Source organism: Chiloscyllium punctatum, unplaced genomic scaffold (genome assembly GCF_047496795.1).
Source record: "Chiloscyllium punctatum isolate Juve2018m unplaced genomic scaffold, sChiPun1.3 scaffold_1121, whole genome shotgun sequence".
Taxonomy (NCBI): domain Eukaryota; kingdom Metazoa; phylum Chordata; class Chondrichthyes; order Orectolobiformes; family Hemiscylliidae; genus Chiloscyllium; species Chiloscyllium punctatum.
The window spans coordinates 16186-36753 of record NW_027310855.1 but is presented as its reverse complement, the minus strand read 5'-3'; the positions used below and the strand labels follow the sequence as shown (position 1 = coordinate 36753).

Genomic DNA, 20568 nt, shown 5'->3' with positions numbered 1-20568 from the left:
CCATCAGGCAAAACGATCCCAGGGACTAGGTGGGGCAGAGGGGGAATCCTTTGTATTTACTACCATCATTCCCAAACTACCCTTCCAACAGGACACATAGTCCACCTCTTCTTGACTAAAAGGTTGTTTTTCATTGACATACATACCTAAATACTGACATGCCCAATCCCCATCCGAATCATACTTTGGCCGGAAGACAGCTGGATGAATGATTGGTTCTTTGGTCCATACTAAACAACAGTATTTAATCATTATCTTTTTATCTTTTTCCCTTTCACAAGTGTTACTTGTCCATTCCCTCAACATCCTCCCCAACGGACTTTCAGGAGGAATGTTACCAGGGACTTTTTCTTCCTTTACTCTGTGACAGTTCGACTTATTCTGCCTACCCCCTATTTCTCGGGGCCCTCACCAGTCCCTCAGCGATTAAATACCCCTTTTCCCAGTCACCAAGTTAATACTTAAAAGTCAGTTTTCTGACGTTGGTCTGTGCAAAGAGTTGCCTGGCCCCTTTTTTCCATATTTTTTATCGAACTTCTTTCACTGTCTGATTCAGATGTCTCTGTTGTGGGATTCATACCAGTCGCCCAAGGGAGAGGACAAAACTGGGACAAGAAACCACTTCTCAATTGTGAATGGGAGGCATCTTCCCAGTGTCCAGGGCCAGCCACTCCCCCCGGCGATGGAAGAATAACCTGGACGATCAAAATTTCAGTGCGAGTAAAGATCTGAAGCAATCAGTATGTTTATTATAGGATTGCAAGCTTGGTGCCTGAAATAGACTCGCAGAGTTTAGCAAGTACATAGGATTCATTACTCCAAACCCGGTGCCCATTACTATTGTTTGTCTCTTGCCGTATCCGGCCTTGTGCACAACAAAGTGCAGGTATTACTTGGCCTTTTCACGACATCCTGGCTGTGGTCAACTGTTAGGTATATCCTCCTTCACTGCGATCTATTTCCCACACTTGTGGCATTTCCTCCCTTTCCCCAAACATAATGAACCTTACGACCTTTTAATTGGGGTTGGGTTTTTGTTTTTGCAGAAATGGGAAACAAATGCTTATAACTACTGCTTGTACAGGCATATCTGGCTTAACCTACATCCTCACAGCACGTTATTTATTTGTCTGTACCATCTACCATTGTTTGCAGACACCTTTCATTCTTGTATGCACATTTTAGCTAATATGAAAATAATTATATATTTTTTTCATATAGGTTTCATTCTTGTTGACCCAGCTCTTGGTTGAAACAATTACACACTGGTGTGTGTTCATTTACCTTGCATAAGTAATTATGATTGCAGAAGTAACACTACTTAACCTGTAACCCACAGTTGGTAGTGTAGTGAACAAGGAAGAACAACGAATATAGAGAATGTGCAGCACAGGAACAGGCCCTTTGGACGGCCAAGCCTGAGCCGGTCCAAAACAACCATCTAAACATGTCGCCCAATTTCTAAGCATCCGTATCCCTCTGCTTCTCACTTACTCACGCATCTGTCCAGGCGCATCTTTAAATAATCTACCATGCCTGCCTCTACTACCTCTGCTGGCAACACATTCCAGCACCTACCACCCTCTGTGTAAAATACTTTCCATGTCTATCTCCGTTAAAAGTTTCACCTCTCTCATTGAACGCCTGACCTCTCATTATTGAATCCCTCATCTTGGGAAAAAGCTCATCTCTATCCACTCTCTCTGTACCCTTCATGATATTGTAGACCTCAATCAGGTCTCCTGAATCTCGTCTTTTCTAATGAAAGCAGAAGTAACCCACTCAACCTCTCTTCAGAGCTTGCATCTTCCATACCAGGCAACATCTGCGTAAACCTTCTCCGCATTTTCTCCTAAACGTCCACATAAGTTTGGTAATTTGGCGACCAGAACTGTATAGAGTATTCTAAACGTGGCCGAAACAAACTCTTGTACAATTTTAGCAGGACTTGCCTGCTCTTATACTCAAGGTCCTAATCGGTGAAGGCAAGCATGCCATATGCCTGCTGGACCACTCTATCCACCTGTGCAGTCACCTTCAGTGTACAAAGGACCTTAACTCCCAGATCTCTCTTCTCATCAAACTTACCCAATGCTCTTCATTTACTGTATACTTGGCTCTGAAATTAAACTTCCCCAAATCATCACCTCACATTTGCTTGGACGGAACTCCATTTGCCACTTCTCCACTTAACTCTTCTGTCTATCTATATTCTCCTTCGTTATTTGACAGTCCCCTATGTTTTCTGGCTACTCCACCAATCTTTGTGTCTTCTGCAAATGTCGTGGCGAGGTACTGGGCTAGCAACCCTTGGAGATTGGAACATGGCAGTTCTTCATGCCATGCAACAAGTCGCCATGTTTGGATGCTTGTTCCCAGTGAAGTACCACTGTTTCCTGATGTAGATCAATAATTCAAACTTTTTTATTAGGAGTGATGATTGAGAAGTTTAATAACGTTACATAGTCGTGTAGTTGACTATGATGAATAATGTCAGGGACCGCAGGGATGTATCCATCAGGTGGAAAAGAAAAATGGCGAATGGAATTGAATCCAGACCAATGAGTGTCGTGAATTTGGGGTGTTGTAACAATAACAGTGAGGATTCTGAGTGGTGTACAGGAACAAAGAGATCTTGGAGTGGACATTCACAGATCCCTGAAGAATGTTGGACAGGGAGATTAATTGTTCGAGAGGTTGTTGGATATTTTCTATTGTTGACGACAGACTGAGAATGATATTCGATCTTTAGCAACCGCCAGTTTAGGAAACAACTAAAGGAATGAGCACAATCTGGTCCATGCAATAATCTACATTTTTAAACATTGAAAGATGAAAGATAGAGGGCTGCAGTATAAATCTTTGCCCATCAAACTACTTTACCACTCAATGAATTTACCACTAATTCCTCTCCAAGTCATGCTGGTATGTACTTTAGAGGGTAATTTGCAAATGGTGAAGGTTCAGTACATCTTCAACCTTGTCCTTATAGTCAGTACAATTTTCGAGCTTTGAAGGTTCTTTTAACAATGCCTGGATGACTTCATCAGTGAATCTTCTATGTGGTGCACTCTGCTGAAATTGTGCCTTAGCAGTTAAGGGAATAAATATTCAGGTGTTCAACAATATACATTTAAGTGACTGTATTGTCGTGGAGGGTGCCCAGTTCCTTCAGTGTAATTGAAGCTGCACGCACCTAGGCAAATGGAAAGAATTCTGTTAAGCATCTAATTTGTGCGTTGCGGACGATGTAGGCTTCACGGAGACAAGAGTTGAGTTAATATTCAAACAAAGTCGACCCACGGACAAGTTTTTGTCGTCAACTTCTTTATATGGGCGGTCATGTTCCATTTTTCCTAAATACTAGCTCTCAGGACGATTACACGGAGGAATTCAGTTACATTGAAGCCATTGAATGTCAATCGAATATGATTAGATTCTCATTTGTCAGAGTTATCATCGCTGTATTTGGTCCTGTGGGTCAATCCAATTCAAATCGCTTTCTGATTTCAAGTTTCAATTCACGTCAGCGCCTGAAATATCAACCTGTTTCCTCGCCGAAATTTCTCCACCTGTCGTAATAATATGTAAGGACGCTGTAAGGGACAGCGCAGACTTACTGACTTGTTGCTGCAGTATACAGTAGAACTTCGTGAAATGATTGTTTCGGCTGGGTATATTCTCCTTGAAACAAAGGAGGAGGGGGGGAACTTTATAATCACATAATAACAATTATAAACGTTCAATATTCGTGGGACCTTGACAGGTTATATACGGGCAGGTGGCTTGCCCTATGCTCTGAGGAGAGCACCAGAGGACATAATCTCAGAATTAGATATTGCCCATTAAATTCAGAAATGAGGAGAAATTTCTTTGCTCAGGGGTCAAAGAATCTGTGACATTTTCCAGTAACCGCTGTTGAGACTGTGTGGGTGGGTATTTTCAAAATGTGCCAGATAGTTAATCAGAAAGATGATGAAACTTTGTCGAGCGAAGTGAGCAGAAAGGAATTCAAGATTATCAGATCAACTATGGTAAAAAACCACAACACCAGGTTATAGTCCAACATGTTGAATTGGAAGCACACTAGCTTTCGGAGTGACTATCACTTGATGAAGGAGCATCACTCTGAAAGCTAGTGCGCTTTAAATTAAACCTGTTGGACTATAACCTGGTGTTGTGTGATTTGGAACATTGTACACCCCAGTCTAACACCAGCATCTCCAAATCAGATCATCCATGAGTTCATTGAATGGTTGAGAAGACTCCTTGGGCTGAATAGCATACTTCCACTTGATTTAACATTTCGTCTAACGCCTCATTTTATTCATAAGTTCAGAATTGAGAGGGGATGGGATGAAGTGACAGAAAAGGTTCATTAAACAGATCAGACAGATCAGGAACAAGCCTCATAAACTCAGGAAGAAGAAACGTGCTGTGACCTGAGGGCAACAAATGACACTGGGCCCCAGCACAGGTGGCTGTGTACAGAAGCTGTGATTGCTGAAGGAAGTTGCTAGATCTTATACAGTTGGCAAGTCAGTGATCACTCTTGATAATGGATCCTTGTATGATTCACACACAGCAGAAATTTGTGAAAGAATGAAATGTTTGTTTCATTGGAGAAGTTTTCTGCGGTTCCAATTCCGAGTGACTGTTTGAAATACTGATCAGATCTTTGTGTGAAGTGTTAGGTTGAAATACTCATGAACAACCACACTGGATAAACTTGTGCTCCCTATCTCTTGTTAATTTTTTCTCTTTCTTTCGATGTAAATTCATAGAAAGACAAGATGGAATGTAGGGTGGAAAGAAAAATGTGTTCCTTCTCATTACACCAATTTCATCTACAATTGAATAGAATGACTGCTCTCACTCTTCTTTTCGACTTTAATGTGGTGTCGATTATTTGTGAATCTTCCGTGCAGTGAAGGGCAAGATTCTCGATCCAGTGTATACCAGAGTGTGAGGTGCAAAGGAAAACTACTTGAGCGGTGTGTAAAGTTAGCAACCATAGTGTGACTCGAACCCGTGAATGTGGAGCACAGCGGTATAATAACCCAGCAACGTAATCTCACAATCTCCTCTGCACATTTTGTTGTGGGGTGACATGTGACCTCATCAGGTTACATGTAGTGAAAGTAATGGATGAGAAAGTTCCAGAGCGGAATCGAATCCACACAATTGTGTTTCTGCTTTCAGTAGAATTATGATTACACCAAATTCCAATAAATAGCCATGCTGGTCAGAATGAATAGCTGTCGGTAATATATTCTGAGTCAGAACTGAATCAGAATGAAACAGGACAAGAATTTTCCATCATATTTACACCTACACTTGACTCATAATTTCTTCAGTCACTTTTTCACTCACGTGAAGAAACAGCCATGGAGAGGGCAATAAAGGCGATGTTGTTGCTCAATGGCCTTCCTCATAAGGCTGAACCTGAATTGGATTAAATCGCAAGAAATGCTGATTTGTTCCTTTCATTTTAACTTTGCTGAAATCTCACAATGTTCATTGTAAGAATCAGAAGTGAATTAGATATATCTCACTGGAACGATTAATGTTGTATTCAAATTTGCTCTGACTTAATTTCAGCTTAAGAAAAATACTCCTTAGAAAAACAGAGAGTTAAAGTGGAAAAGAAAACCCACCAGTTTTGTTGCTCGTTGCTTTGGCAGATTTCACTGAGTATTAAATGGACCAAACATCATGGTGTTTGTTCTCACATCCTTAACGCATGTGATGAAAGCAGGAAGTCGATCTCCAAGCAACTGGTCGCTTCCTATTCGGTATGTAATATCTTCCCTTCATAATAAATAAAAATCCACTCAGTTCCATTTACAATGCTTTAGGTGGAATATTATGCCAAGTTTTTCAAAATGCAGAGTTTTGGAAGCGAATCTTATTCAGTTGCACACATTAAAGAAATTTCTTTGCATTGAAAGTCAACCGACTTAGACATTGTTTCCCGCAACTTCCGACCGACTACACCCCACCTCTGCACCTTTACCTAGCCACACGCTGTCTCTCTCCTTGTAAAATTTATTTCTTTTATGTCACCAAATTTGCCTTTCCAAATATTTTGAAAAACAGATTATTGGAGTGACAGCGATTCTGTTCTCATCATTTCTTTGCCCTTCCAAGGTTTTATCAAAGCTATTGAATGCCTGACATCTAGATGTTTACTTACTTGAAAGAGGGAATTTTCCACCTATGTAGTCTGTTCAAACATTTCATAACCTGAAAAAAACCCATTAAGTTTTCCTTGGTTCAGGGATAACTGTTCTCAATTTTCCCAGAAGACAAGTGAATAAAATCTCATCCTCAGTTCAACCCCATCAGCATCTTCTCTAAAGGCTTTACACCCCAGTAAATACCATCATTATCAATTCATAGAATCACGGAATCCTGCAGTGTAGAAATAGCATTTCAGTCAATCGAGCCGGTGTCGACTCTCTGAAGAGCATCTCACCCAGACCTTGCTCCACTCCCTATTTCCTTATATTTCACCTGAAGAAGGGGAATCCCTCCCCCATATGATTTCAACTAAACCTGTTTGAGTATAACCTGACGCCCTGTGACTTCTGACCTTATCCCCACGTTACCCATGGCTAATTCACCTAATTTACTTATTTCATTCCCTGGACACGAGAGGGCAATTTAACTTTGCCAATCAACCTAACCCACCCTCTGAACAGCAATGCGAATTACTGAGACAATGTTCCATCATATTGAGCAAATGCTGTATCATTTTTAATGGTTTTATATCCTGGTAACAACCTCATCAAAGCAAATGAACCCAAATTCAATGTATCGAAACACTACTCTGTCCTTTACAATTTCATTCGTGCTGCGGGAAATGTTTCTGCACTCATATTTGAATGCGGTTATGTTGTTTCTTCCTCAGATTCCTGCTTCTAGTAAACACTTCAATCTGGAACAAGTCTGTCAAATGCTTTTCATTCCAACACATTCACAAGGTGAAGTTTGCAGAAGTCACGTGTTTGGCCGTTCAATGACACTCTGCCTCCCTTAGAGTTGCAGTCCTTCCCCACCTTTAAGGAGAAAGTGAGGACTGCAGATGCTGGAGATCAGAGCTGAAAATGTGTTGCTGGAAAAGCGCAGCAGGTCAGGCAGCATCGGAAGGAACAGGAGAATCGATGTTTCGGACATAAGCCCGTCTTCAGGAATCAGGATTCCTGAAGAAGGGCTTATACCTGAAACGGCGATTCTCCTGTTCCTTGGATGCTGCCTGACCTGCTGCGCTTTTCCAGCAACACTTTTTCAGCTTCTCCACCTTGATTCAGGCAGCACTGTCCTTCCTGTGACATGCCCCATCGAGAATGGATGGACAGGTATCAATACCCACACTTGGGAATGGAGCGACAGTTTTAAAATATATACAATGTCCCGAGCGGAAAATTGATCCCTGTGCCAGGCGGGGACACTAACCATTCTACGACCGAGGACAAGAGTATCAAAGGAGGTCCTTCAACCAATTGTGGCCACATTTGTCAAAAACAACTGCCTAATGAACTGAATCCCATTTCACAATGCTAACCCCACAGCCTTATATGTCTTGGGATCAAAAGTTCGCATCTGAATATTTATTCATGTTATAAAGGTTTCTGCCGCTCTGAAAAATGCAGACAGTGTATTCCAAATTCCAACCAACCACTGGCTGATAAAGCTTTTTCGCACATCTTCTCAAACCTTTCTGTCTTTCTCCTTATGTCTCTGGCCCCCGCTGATCGATCCCTCCATCAATGGGAAACTCGTTCAGTCAACCCTATCTATACCCTAACTCAATCATGTCTTGTCGACATCTCCTTTTCACTGCGACAAACACTCCACTCTGTCCTGTCTTTCTTCACAACTGAAACTCTTCAGCTCAAACAGTATCCCGGGAAATATCTCCTGCAATTTTCTCACAGTGATCACATCTCTGCGAAAATGTGACTTGCAAAACTGCACACAACGCTGTTGCTTGATCCTAATGAGCACTTGTTTTTAAATTTCTGGATTAGTATGAGGGCGATTCTGGCTAGGCAGAATTTATTACCCATTTCGAATTGCCCAGAGGGCAGTTGAGACTCAACCATATTGCTATGAGTCTGAAGTCACATGAAGCCCAGACCAAGTAAGGAGAGCAAATTCCATCCCGAAATAACATCAATGAAACAGATTTTTTTTCAACAATTGTCAATGGATCTATCCTAGTCATTAGATTCTTCCTTGCAGATATTTTTTGGATCCAAATTTGACAATCATGGCATGGTGGGATTCAAGACCAAGTACCCAGACTATTACCTCGGTCTCTGGACTATCAGTCCTGTGAGATTATCACAAGACCAACACAGAAAGCCATAAAAGCTGATCTTTTCCAATAAAATGTCTTTTCACCCAAACTGCCCTGAGTCTTTTCCATGAGCCTGACGCTCCAATTGTCCTAAGTCAGTAAAAGCTGCTACATGGGGATTGATTTCACAACCGTGGTATCTAAATGGATCGACTTGTTTGAAGGTCCCGATGGTGGAGTTGGGGCACGTTCACCCAACAGCCACCGCAGTAGCAGCACAGACAGAACAGTATAAATGTGAAAGAGAGTGATAGGTTGTGCATTGCCTCAGAGAAATGGGGGGAGGGATGGAAAGGAAGTTTAATGATCGTGGGAAGGAGAGAAAACTCCGACAACGGGTGTGTTTGAATCCTGATCTATGAAACGCAGAGATGTGAGGGAGCGGAATTTGAAGGTAAAACAGTTGATTTCTGAGCATGTGTCACAAAAAGGACAACGGAGAGAACACTTCGTGCCGTGATTTGGTTTCAAATCGAGGTTGCTGTGGTCACAATGCAAAACACGATCACAGTAACCACAGAACAGGATGCTTGCAAGCAGCAATAAGTATACTAGCAGAGGAAATGTTCGGAAGAACAGCAAATGTACAATATCAGTACTCAAAGAACAGTGACAGACATGTGGGAACTGAGAATGAGCTGAATCTTTCAATTGGATGTCTTCAGAGGCTGTGGAAATCCCTTGAATGAGAATGTTGAAAAATGAGATTGATCGATTTCGACAAAACATCAAAGACTCTGGGACAGTACAGGATATTGTTGAAATGTATGCTTCAACAGCATTTTAGCTTAACATTGGAAAAGCCACTCATATCCAACCGGAAATGGGGATGGGAAAGAGTGCGCAGAGTTACTCTCTGGCTCCAGTGATGCGATCGGTGAGCGTGCTGTCCTTCTATGATGGTATAGAGGCGCAAGAAATTACGAGGTTGAGTGTGCTCCTGCTCAAGGGAATGGTTGTCCCCGTTTATACTGTCATAGCGATTTACACTGCATCTTTCAGAGTCAGCTGAGTGGCACAAGTGGAGCGTGTTGAGCCCTTAACTTGCTGACACCAAAGCAACTGCGTCGTTCGGGAGCAGAAAGAACCCCCCTGATAGATTACAATTCAAATGCATTTGGCAAAAAGGTTCGTAGCAGTTTATTAGCAGCACATAACCCTGACTCCAAAGGTCTGGTGGATGTTGTCTACAGCAAAACAACCAGTCTCAATTGTTATCACCAACAAATGCAAAACATGAAATATATGCAGTATTAGGCAGACCTGGCACAGTCTCGGAGGAGAATCAGAGTTTAGGCCTCAATTCAAATGAAAGATTCGTTCATGTTATTTTCCGGGATCTCTGTTAATACTTGTCACACGACTTCCAGAGGGAATTCGTTCGCTTGCTCACCTCTCATGCATCGACACTGGAGTTATCATATCGCCAGCAATATCATAGAGCCATTAGTAAAAGCAAATTACTGCGGATGCTGGAATCTGAAACCAAAAGAGAAAATGCTTGAAAATCTCAGAAGGTCTGGCACCATCTGCAAGGAGAGAAAAGATCTGACGTTTCCAGTCTAACTGATTAAAGATAAAGATAAAAACAAAGGGGGAGTATTATGGAGCTATTTATACCACGCTGAGAGAAGGTGAGTCAAGGCTCCAGATGCAAAGGTGATAATGACAATGCATGGAGAGATTAAAGGGAGATTAAGAGACGTGAATGACCCAGGCTGAAGCCAGCGCTATGTGACAAAATATGTGAGGGATGGGTGAAGCAGAGACAAAATGGAAAACAGGGGAGAAGGGTAGCAAAGCGGGAAGAGGAGAGGGAAAAGGTATTGAGAGAGTGGGGAGCGAGAGAAAGAGAGACAATCAAGAAATAAGAGGTACAGAACAGTGAAAAAAAACACAAATAAAAAAGATAAATAAAATAATTGAAATAAAATTACCTGAAGTTGTTTGAATTCAACAACTTCAGACAATTTTACTTCATCTTTTTTTACTTATTTTTTTATCATTTCACCTGCACTATCATAGAGCCATTAGATGTGGACAGCACTGAAAACACAGTCTTAGGTCGAACTCGTCCATTCCGAACAGATATCCTCAACTGATCCAGCCGCGATTGCATGCACTTGACCCATTTCTCTCTAAACCCTTCCTATTCAAGTACACGTCCAGATTCCTTAAAAGTATTGTATTATACCATCCATCACCAGCTCGTCTGGCAACTCATTCCAGAAACGCACCACCCTCTGCGTGCAGCCGTTGCCCCTCGCTGCCTTTCGAATTCTCACCCTCCCACACCAGATTTATACCCTCTAGTTCTGAACTGGCCCACCTGAGCGAAAGAAACTTGTCTATTTACCCTATTCATTCCCCTCATGATTGAAAAACCTCCATAAGATCAGCTCCCAGCCTCTGACGCGCCAGGCGAAATAGTGAGTGAGTGTTCAGCCTGTAAACGTTTCCACCTTTTCCATTTTCAAATGTAGGATGTAGCATGCTGTCTGAAGCAATCATTTTAGCAGCTGACCTGTCGCTGACAAACGCTGCAGGAAGGCCTGATAACTTGCTCAATATGCTGTCAAACGAAGATTGCAAAAGTAACATGAGTCATTGAGCAAAACGTGCAATTGACTTCTGAGCTGTTGCTGGCACCAAAGCAACTGCGTCGTTCGGGAGCGGAAAGAACCCCACTAATAGATTACAATTCAAATGCATTTGGCATTAGGTTCGGAGCAGTTTATCAGCAGCACATAACCCTGACTCCAAAGGTCTGTGAGTATCCAGAAGAACAGTGAGCGATCGTTGAAGGTACGTTTCTCCAGACGACATTTGTCAACGTGACAAGCTGCAGCTGAGCTGCTGGCGTTGCGATTGAAATTGCATGGGTCCGGACATTGTGCTGAATTATAGATATCTGACCAAATGGTTAACTCGAGTATGCGTGTTTGTAAAAGTAAATGCTTTTTTGGTTGAAAACCTTTGCAACGAAAGGAAATCCTTCAGACTATCGTGCGATCGATAATAAGCAGAAAATGCACCGCCGCCGTGGTTGTGAGCACCAGCAATATCGGCCTTTGCTTTTGCTGCGCCCATTGGTGAGCTCTACTCTCACCAGCGCTGCACATGGTCAGTGTGGGGATTGAACCCACGATCTTGGCGCTAATAGCACCATGCTCTAACCAGCTGAACTAACCGACCAACACATGTCCTCTGACGAGAGCAAATGCCTATATAGCCGCTGCTCACTATCACGGCATCAGGGTTTCCTGCCCGGGGAGCCACCAGGAACTCTTGATAAACTTGAAGGTGGGACCTTGTAGGGAAGAGGTAGTCTTCCGAGTAGATACGGGGGCAGCACGATCATCGCTGAATTTTAAACCAAAGAAAGTAGGAATGTCAACACAGTCAATTACTGTTTCCGGGGTTAAAGGGGAGGATTTACTGTTCCAGTATTTGAACTTATGATGATAGAAGGTCCAAAGGCTACAGTTTCAGGGGAACTGTTTTATACCCCTGATATAGGAAGTCACTTACTAGGGAGACATTTAATTATCCTCTTAGGACTGGAGATTTGAATGCAGGAAAAAAGAATTAGTTGTACAAATGGCAATGTTGACAGAAGATTTGGAGAGAGGGGTAGACCCTATTATATGGGCGAGAGAAGGGAATCGTGGAAAAATACAGATCCGTCCCCTAGAAATAAGTTTAAAAAGGAAAGGGGATGTTGTTTATGAGTGACAATATCCCATTTCCATAGAAGGTAAACGAGGACTGCAGCCAGTAATTGAGGGGCTGTTGGAGCCATGTATGTCTCCTTATAATATCCTAATTCTACCAGTGCGTAAATCCGATCGAACTTATCGATTGGTGCAGGATTTGAGAATATTGAGTTGTATGTTATTAAGTACGATCCCTCATGACCACAAATGATTTAGTGTGATAGATTTAAAGGATGCCTTTTGGGAGGAAGGTAGGAGTTTTTTGCCTTTGAATTGGAAGATCCCAGAAAAGGACAGAAACAGCAATATCGGAGTACCCTGCTTCCCCAGGGGTTTATGCAATCCCCAAATTTATCTGGAAAGATGTTAGAATAATATTGGAGACATTTAGCAGCCCCAAGGGAACTAACCTCTTGCAGTATGTAGACGACCTCTTAGTAACAGGAAAGAGAAGAGAAAGAGTAGTAGAAGCCACGAAAAAAAATTGAATTTCCTGGGTCAGCAAGGACTGTGAGTATCTAAAAACAAACCACAATATATGGAGTGAGAAGTGAAATACTTGGGACATTTAGTTCGTGAGGGAAGCGAAATGGAAGCATGGAAATGGTTAAAGGGAATAGTGGGTATTCTGCGGCCCAGGAATAAACGGGAATATCATAATTTTGGGGATTTAACGGGATATTGCAGATTGTGGATTGATTCTTATGCTCAAAAGACGAATAAATTATATCTCAAACTATTAGAAGAGGAACCAAAATGTCTGAGTTGGGAAGAAGAGGATAAAGAACCATTTAAGAATTCAAAAGAGATCTGATCCATGCCCCCATGTTAGCCTTACCTTCTCTAGATAAATCTTACAAGCTCTTTGCTACCGTAGATAAGAGAGCGGCTTTGGGAGTATTAACCCAGAAGTGGGGAGGAATGAAACAGCCAGTAACATATCATTCAAAGCTATTGGATCCAGTATCGCAGGGGAGGCCTGAGTGTGTGCAGGCCGTGGCTGCGACTGCACTGTTGGTGGAGGAAAGCAGAAAGCTTACATTTGTGGGAGCCCTAATAGTAAGCACTCTACACCAAGTGAGAACGATCCTGAAGCAAAAAGCTGGGCGATGGTTGACAGACTCGCGGGTTTTGAAATATGAGGCAATATTAGTGGAAAAGGATGATCTAGTGGAGGTCACGGACAATTGTTTAAATCCAGCTGCCTTTCTTTGGAAAGGGGAAGGAGAATCTCCTTAGAATCCAGAGCACAACTGCCTTGACATTATAGAATACCAAACTAAGGTCTGCATGGACCTGAGAGATGTTCCACTTCATGCAGGACCTTGACTCTTTATAGACAGATCATCCCAGGTGACTGAAGGGAAAAGACATAATGGGTATGCAGTTGTCGATGTTATGAAAGGTAGTGTGGTAGAGGTAGGAAGGTTGCCAAATGGGTGGTCAGCTCAGACGTGCGAACTTTATGCATTGGAAAGTGTCTATAGGGCGTTAGAAAATAAAGAGGGCGCAGCATACCGTTACTCTAAATATGCATTTAGTGTTGTGCACACCTTTGGAAAGATATGGCAGGAAAGATATCCAGGAAAAACAACCATCACCTGTTCAAACTCCCTATAGCTCAACCCTGGCAACATCCTTGTAAGTCTTTTCTGAACCCTTTCAAGTTTCACAACATCCTTCCGATATGAAGTAGAATAGAGTTGCATGCAATATTCCAAAAGTGGCCTCACCACTGTCCTGTACAGCCGCAACATGACCTCCCAACTCTTGTACTCAATACTCTGACCAATAAAGGAATGCATACCAAGCGCCTTCTTCGCTATCCTAACTACCTGTGACTCGACTGTCAAGGAACTCTGTATTTCATTTGAAAGATTGCATAGACAGGTAGAGTGGCCCGAGGTCATCTGGGTAATGCTAGTTCAGTCTTATCTAGTAGGCAGAGCCAGTGACGTATTTGCAGCGCTATCTGATGAGTGGTCGAGAGATAATGCATATGTCAAACAAGCCTATTTTAAGTGCTTATGGATTGCTTATGAAACGGAAGCCACTACAATTCCCTTTACTGTACCATCGCTATCTGTCAAAGCTCTTTCAGGTCTATATCCTCCTAATTCTTGAAACCTGCTCTCACCATTGCAACTCCCATTATTTCCTAACATTGCTGAGTCTCTAAAAGCTTCCCTATCAGTTTAATCTCCTCCACTGCATACAACACTCCTATCTTGTGTAATCTCTTCACATCCTTCAGTTCCTATATACCTATGTATTGGAGTGACTGCTTTGTGGCCATTGAATCCTCGTTTATATCTGCAAAAGGCACTGCTCAATGTAGCACATCCCATGCTCACATGTGAATCTGGTCTCTCACAAGCCTCTCTACGACTGTCTCCTCCAGTCTCTACAAGCTTCCCTATCCCTGTCGTATCTTGCAGCATGCACACCACTCACTCTCTCTGACATACCTTCCAGTGCATAAATTCATCTCTTCTTCGAACTGTATCCAGTCTACAACTTCATCCCTGTCCGTGCAACATCCTCCAGTCCATATACTCCTCTCTATTGCTGCAGCATTCTCCAGCTTATATCATCTTCCATGTGCTTGCAATATTCTCCAGTCCATATCACCCTCCCTTTCCCTATAATATTCTCCTGTCCATACCATCTTCCCTATCGCTGTGATATTCTCCAGATCCCACAACTGTTGTTAAATGTACGACATCCTGGAATCCTGTGAATGTTTCTACGCCCTGATCAACATAGTCCATATAACGATCCACAACCCGACACACATCCCTATCTCTGGAATCTAATCAAAGACGCTTTATCTCTCTAACTTCCTCCAAACAATAAAATGTTTTCTCCTGCGGGCATTCTGTAGCAACTGTAACTATGTTTATCCCTGCAACATTGTAGCGCCCCCAAACATCTCTCCCAATCTGTGACCTCTAACCATCCCTCAAAGGCCGTCTCGGTGACATGCGCCATGCATTTGCAACAAGGCAGATGGAATGACAGCATTGACTGAAGGGAACAGATATGATCGAACTGTTATTGTGGAGGTGTGGCTGCAGAATGATCATGACAGCAATGTGATTATTGAGGGATTGTAGGTATTTAGGCAGGATCAGCAAAAAAAACAAACAAGGTCCTGTTTTGTTGTGAAGAAAGGATGCAATCAGTGCATTAGTGAGACAGACAATTTAATCTGGGAATCAAAATATAGAGTCATTTTGAATGGACAGCTTCCAAATAGCAAGGGGGATCTGGAAGATCAAATCACAATCCATGCTCGTTGTTAAATTGGATACAATAATTTCTTGGTGATAGTAGACAGAGACATGTGGAATGGTGAATTTCTGATTGGACGTCTGTGGCCAATGCTGTTTCACAAGGATCAGTGCTGCGATGTCTGTGTGTAATTTATGTCTGTGATTCAGATGAAAAGGTCAGCAGTTTGAGTGGTAATTTTGCAGACGACATTTGGAAAGGCATGTAATGATTAGGGATAGTTAGGGGAATTGTGGATATTGAGGAAGAGTGTTAAATGTTGCAGCAGTATGTACATCAGCTGGAACGTTGGGCAGAGATGTGGCAAATCGAATTTCATCGGGGCAGGTGTGAGGTGATGCATTTATGAAGTCAAATGGAAGAGAGAAGTACACTAATTGACTTTTTGGAAACATTGATAAACAGATGACCTTGGATGCAAATCCGTAGCTCCCTGAAAATAACAACACAGTAGGATGTGGTGGTAAAGGGGGAGTATGGTATGCTGACCTTTATTGGGCACAGTATTGAGTACAGACGTTTGCATGTCAATTTTGTGACTGAATGAAACTTCATTCGACCATGTTTGGAAGGTTGTGTGTCATTCTCATGGACACACCACAGGAAGGATGTGGAGGTTTTGGGGAGGGTGGAACAGAGGGTTGGCAGAATGTTGCCTGGATGAGAATGTGTTTACTGTAAGGAGGTTGGACGCAGTTGGATTGTTTTGCGTGAGTATCGGAGACTGCGGGGTGACCTAGTACAGGTATACAGCATTAGGAGAGGCATGGATAGTGTGGATCGTTGAAATCCTTCTTCCACTGTAGAAATATCAAACACTAGGGCGCCTCAGTTTAAGTAGAGCGTGAGAAGTTTTAAGTGAGATGAATGAGGCCAGTTGTCTTTACCGAGAGGGTAGAAGCTGCTCAGGAGGTGGGAGAGGTGGCAACGAGAGCAAAGGTTTGAAGTGGCATTTTGACAGAAACATGAACAGGCAGAGAATAGAGGGATATCACCCATGTGCAGGCAGATGGGATTAGTTTAGAATAGCATCATGGTCAGCACAGCCATGGTGGGCAAAAGGGCCTATTACTCTGCTGAACTGTTCTAGTTTCTAACTTCATGGCATGTACCCTGTCAAAGCCCCTCAGAATCCTGGATGTTTCATTCAATTTCTCTCCCATTCTTCAAAGCCCCATTAGGTTCAAGGTCAATCTACTCCACCTCTTCTCATTGGAAAATCCCCCATCTCCAGGATCAGCCGAGTGAACCTTCCCTGGCCTGCCTCCAACACAAGAATGTCTTTCTTTCGGGCACGCGTACTGTTCATTATAATCTAGGTGTGGTCTGACTTGTACCTTGCATCGTTTTACCAAGATCTCCCTATTTTTAGACTCCATTCCCTTTGTAATAAATAGCAACATTTGATTTGCCTCCTCAATGACCTGCTGATCCTGTAAACTACCTGTTTCAGATTGATTCACAAGGATTCCCAAAACCCTTTGAGCAGTCAGTCAGAAACCAAACGGGGTTGGCCTGACAGTAAGTCGGGAGCGTGTTGGAATGTGCTATAAAGAATATGACAATAAATGATAACTGGATGCTTAGAAACAATGGGAGATGTATGATTTTATAAAAGGGATTCTATATTTTGGCGTGACCTTAAATGGTAGAATAGATAAGGGTGGGGGAGGCTAGTTGCGGTAGAGCGATATTTGGAATTTCAGAAGCATTTTGACAAGTTTCAACCAGGGCTAAAAATTAGCTCGAGAGAGAATAGGGCCGCTGAAAGGTCAATGAGGCTGTCTGTGTGGAATCACTGCTGATGCGTGAGATACTGAACAAATATGTTGTGTTAGGATTTACTGTGGAGAAAGACATGGAAGCTTGGGAACTTGGGAAAATACATAGTGATGTCTTGAAAAGAATTCACCTTGGAGAACAGGAGGTGCTGGATGTCTTAAAATGCAAGAAGTTAGATAACACCTTGGGACATGATCAGATGTATCTCAGCGCCTTGTGAGAAGCGAGGGAGGAAATTGCAGGGCCCCTCCCAGAGATATTACGCTGAAAGACTGCAGCGACTGGGCTTGTATACCCTTGAGTTGAGAAGACTGAGAGGGGATCTGATTGAGACATATAAGATTATTAAAGGATTGGACACTCTGGAGGCAGGAAATATGTTTCCGCTGATGGGTGAGTGCTGAACCAGATGACACAGCTTAAAAATACGGGGTAGACAATTTACGACAGAGATGAGGAGAAACGTCTTCACCCAGACAGTGATGGGTGTGTGGAATGCTCTGCCCCAGAGGGCAGTGGAGGCCCAGTCTCTGAATTCATTTAAGAAAGAGTTGGATAGAGCTCTCAAGGATAGTGGAATCAAGGGTTATGGAGATAAGGCAGGAACAGGATACTGATTAAGGATGATCAGCCATGATCATATTGAATGGTGGTGCAGACTCGAAGGGCAGAATGGCCTACTCGTGCACCTGTTGTCTATTGTCTATTTGTATCATCAACAGCCACTTAAGACCAATGTGACTGATGCAGGGTGGTAAGTTGTTGGCGGAGATTGTGAGAAACGATCACCATGCTTTTGGAAAGGTAAGGACAGGTTAACAATCATCAGCATGGCTTTGTGCATGGGAAATCATGCCTCAGAACTGAATGTGGAGGTAGACAAGTGACAGATCAAAGCAGAGCAGTAGACGATGTCCACGTGAACTTTATCAAGGCCTTTGACAAGTTTCTGCATGGCAGACTGGTTAGTAAGTTTAGATCACACACAACCAAGGAGCGCTCACTAACAAGATACAAACCAGGATTGACGGTACGAGACAGAGCATGTTCATAGAGGGTTTCTGCTCAAACTGCAGGCCTGTGACGAACGGTGTGCCATGGGGTTCGGTGCTGGGTCTCTGTTGTGCATCATTTATATAAACAGTTTGGTAGCTAATACAGTAGTCATGTTGAGCAAGTTTGTGAGTGAGACTGAAATTGGTGATAATGTGGACAGTGAAGAGGGTTATCGAAGAGTACAATGGGATCAACAGTACTGCTCGACCAGTGAGGTTAGGAATAACAGGTCGAGAAATGCAAGATGTTGTATTGTGGTAAAGCAGACCAGGCTGGACTTGTACAGTTAATGTTCGGGTCCTTGGTCGTGTTGTCAATCAGTGACCCAGGGACGCAGGTACACAGTTTTTTGAAAGTAGCATCACGGGTAGGCAGTCTGGTGAAGCAGGCGTTTGGGATGGTTACCCTTCTTTGGGCAGAGCATTGAGAGAAGGAGTTGGGATGTCATGGTGTATTAGTGAGGTCAATGTATAACCATGGTTGATTATCTGGTAAAAATCAACTTGTTCACGTATGTCCTTTAGAGAGGGACATCTAGCATTCTTGCCTGGTCTGGCTCACATGTGACTCCAGTCCCACAGCAATATGGCTGACTCTGAGCTGCCTCTGGGCAATTAGCAGTGGGGTAATGTATGCTGGTCCATCCGGTGACATCCTCAGGCCATGAATGAATCAATGAAAATACAGATGTCCATCCTTACCTCTGCAAACAGATCTAGCTGCAGCACTTCGTACTGGCTTTGTAACATTGTTCAGGCCTTTGCCCCTCTCTGTAGCACCCTCACCACCTCCAGCACCTTCGATTCACCCTGTTCTGATCATCTGAGTAAACGCTGATGTTTCCTCTTCCTACTGCACTTCTCCTGCTAGGAGACTCCCTAGCGATCTCTTTAACAAATGTGTCCACATTTCTAAACGTTGGCTTCTTCAGAATTGATAGGTTTTTTTCATTTCTTAATCCAATCCGTTACGTTCTGGGCCAAGACCGTCTGAAGTGGGGGAGGAGCATTGGGAAGGTGTCTAGCACCTCGAGGCTTGCTGTGGGGAAAAATAGGAATCCAGGAGAAAACAGCACAAGGAGCGCGTGACCACACCAACGCCCCACCCACCCCCTTCCCATGGCCACCTTCTGCCCCAAGTGTAACAGAGTCTGTGGAAGGCAACATCGGTCTGTACAGCCAACTCAGGACCCGCACCGCCCCAGCGTGGGAGAGAGTCAGCTTCGTCTGTGACCCACCGCCAAAGAGACGATGAGATAGGAAGGTTGCATCCCCTCACAATTATCCCAGTGCTTTTGTTACAAATTCAAACAATTCCCTGTTAATGCGGTGTCTAACACTGTGATATCACTCAGTATCTCTCCATGTGGTATCCCTCGCTGTGTCGGTCTATTTGCTGCCTCTGTCAGCATTTCTCCCTCTTCCAGATCGTCTGAGATCCTGAGTCAACAGAATTGTCCACTCCAGAGAGATGCAGCAGCAAGGGCAAGGGATGGACACAGTGATTTTCGAGATCTCTGCTAGACTCTCTGCCACTCTGCATGACTTATCCTCATTGCATCAGTCTAATTTCCCATTCTGTCTATTTCCGTCTCATACAGGTAATCAGGATTTCTCTAACTCCTGTCTCATCCATCACCTCATTGAAACTGGTTGGTCAGCCAGAGAGAGATGGAGAGGGAGATCTGGAGCCTTCAGTAAATCATACAGCCGGTAAGATCACTCACAGTAAACAGCACAGGGTGGAGGGAGTAGATTTCTATATTCAGACCTGGAAGACAGGACATAGATTCAGAGCTGGGCAAGGAACAGCAACATTCTAGGTTTCATTTCCACCATCTTGTGAGGGTCCTGCTACCACCTCTTCTGTACTGGTCCTCAATGCGACAGCACAGGGGATCGCAGGCATCAATCCTGGCCCAGGCTGTGTTCGTGATCTCTGTAATATTCTCCGGTCCCGATAATCCTTCCTCTGTCTGGAATCTCCTCTAGTCCACACCATTCTCTCTGTCTCTCTCAGGTTCTCCAATGCCTAACACCCTAACTCCTAACCTTCTGCAGTAGATACTAAATACCTTCATCCTGGTAAACACTGACAGTCCTGTCTATCCCTGTAAGATCTTCCCACCAATACCACCCTCCATGTCAATGTATTTGTCTTTAACCTCTCCATCGGTCCCTACCTATGTAATCTTCTCCAGCTCCTAGAACCATTCCTTAGCTGTGAAAAATTTGTAATCTCCTTATCCTTCTCCAATTCTTTGATCTTTATCTTGTTAAATTTCACTCTCATTCCCGACACCATACCCCTCGCGACCACAGGAACCTCTTTCAGTTTGTGCAACCCTCCCCATCT

At 43.3% G+C, this 20568-nt stretch overlaps 1 non-coding gene across 1 annotated transcript; it reads right to left on the bottom strand.

Annotated features, from left to right (window-relative positions):
• Positions 1–11486: 11486 nt before the first annotated feature.
• On the bottom strand, positions 11487–11560 carry trnan-auu (transfer RNA asparagine (anticodon AUU)). The gene has a single exon. It is a non-coding gene; the product is annotated as a tRNA-Asn (tRNA).
• Positions 11561–20568: the final 9008 nt, after the last annotated feature.